Source organism: Macrobrachium rosenbergii, chromosome 37 (genome assembly GCF_040412425.1).
Source record: "Macrobrachium rosenbergii isolate ZJJX-2024 chromosome 37, ASM4041242v1, whole genome shotgun sequence".
In the NCBI taxonomy this organism is placed as follows: Eukaryota; Metazoa; Arthropoda; class Malacostraca; order Decapoda; family Palaemonidae; genus Macrobrachium; species Macrobrachium rosenbergii.
Genome location: NC_089777.1, coordinates 14354540 through 14356625, shown reverse-complemented (window position 1 = coordinate 14356625; position 2086 = coordinate 14354540). Strand labels below are relative to the sequence as shown.

Here is a 2086-nt window from a genome sequence, read left to right as displayed (position 1 = left end):
TAGAATTTAGGCCAAAGACCAAGCACTGGGACCAACGAGGTCATTCAGAGCTGAAACGGAAATTGACAGTAAAAGGCATGAAAGGTGTAACAGGAAGAAAACCTCAAAGCAGTTGCACTATGAATCAATTGTTAGGAGAGGCTCCCCCATAGGGAGGTAGTGACATCAGCGCACCTCATGGGGTGCACTGTAGGCATTACTAAAGGTTCTTTGTAGCGTTCCCTTTCATTTCTTTTACTGTACCTCCACGCATATTATCTTTCTTCCATAGTGTAACTGTTTTGAGGTTTTCCACCTGTTCTCCATTCAGACCTACATACTGTCAATTTCCTTTCCAGCGCTGAATGACCTCATAGGTCCCAGTGCTTGGCCTTTGGCCTAAACTCTGCATTCCATCCCATTCCATCAGGATAGGGTGGTGAGTACTTGTATTTGAGAATATGTAGAGGATGATACGAGTATTCCTTTCCCGTTCGTCTTTATCGCTCTCAATATTTATCCTCTGCACAGAAACTATTTTTAGCGGAGTGACGAAAAAGCCAAACCCGGAATCAATCCGCATCCTTGTGAAGTGGGAACGGTTTGATTCGGAGATTCCGCTTCCTGCGTGGTCTTCTACGTCAGGGGTCGTGGGTATAAATAGAACGCTATTATAATATTTTGCGCAAACAATTAATCACCCCTTTAATTAAAGTAGTATTTACATACACACACACACACACACACACACACACACACACACACACATATATATATATATATTATATATATATATATATATATATATATATATATATATATATATATATATATATATATATATGGGAGTGGTTCAAAGGAGCTACATAACAAAGGAGTGAAGCCTCAGTTATAAATTTCGAAGGAGTGACAACCATCCAACCGGTATTTAAAATATGTTAACAATTCAGGGTTCTAGTTTTTTAAAATAAAATCTTAATAATTTAATCATTTTTATAATTTCTGGTTACTCTGTCGCTCAATAAAATGTCACTTTTAATACGGTGTTTATGTTACTCCTTTGTTATGTCAATCCTTCGATACAGACCCATGTGTATATATATATATATATATATATATATATATATATATATATATATATATATATATATAAAAATATAATTATAGTAATACATATATATATATACGATATATATATATATATATATATATATATATATATATATATATATATATATATATATATATATATATATATATCAACAGCTAACAGTAATACCACACTTTTAAGAATAAATGTCTTTTGGTTACTATCCTTTTCACAAAGAGCTAACTTCCTAGCGGGACAATATAACCAAATGCGGAAAAAGCAATTAACAGTAAAAATAAAACTGTAAATATTCTAAAAATAACAGAGAAAAATAAATGCACGAAAAAGTAAAACACCAGATAGGCCTATTAAACCGAGCCTCATTGCACCTTCGGGCAAGTGAACATGTACCAAAGATTGTAGAACGTCACGGTACAGGGAATACGGTGCCGGCTCAAATTTGGAAACCTTGTTTACAAGCTCACAGCCGCATGCAACTCGATTTGGCACCCCAGACGTCACAACTGCTGCAAATTGCATCACAGACACCTCCATTCAATAGTGCAAAAGAACACCCACCAGTATTGGATGATAACTATCCTTAACCACTGAAAAAGAAGGGAAAAACATGTGTGCATCGGCCGGGAATCGAACCCGGGCCTCCCGCGTGGCAGGCGAGAATTCTACCACTGAACCACCGATGCCATAGCAATGCTCGTGGGACCGGCCACGCAGGCTCTGAGAATTTCTTTACTGCTTTCCTTCGTTGGCCTCTGAATTCAACGATCGCGGCCCCTAGAGCTTTCAGAAAGTACACGGTTATTGCATCTTGACTAGGTAGAGCAATACAGAAACCATAAATATTACAACATCTTGACGTGTTATAACAAAATATATTCATTGATACCTGTATCTAAAAACTCTGTACAGTTCATAATAAAAGACAGTTCAAATGAAAGTCTATTGTAGACGAGGCACTCCCATACCAAATATTTGCAGAGAAAAGATGAATTCAGC

The 2086-nt window shown here is 36.6% G+C and overlaps 1 non-coding gene across 1 annotated transcript; it reads right to left on the bottom strand.

Annotated features, from left to right (window-relative positions):
* Nucleotides 1-1702: 1702 nt before the first annotated feature.
* On the bottom strand, nucleotides 1703-1773 carry TRNAG-GCC (transfer RNA glycine (anticodon GCC)). The gene has a single exon. It is a non-coding gene; the product is annotated as a tRNA-Gly (tRNA).
* Between the last annotated feature and the right edge of the window lie 313 nt (nucleotides 1774-2086).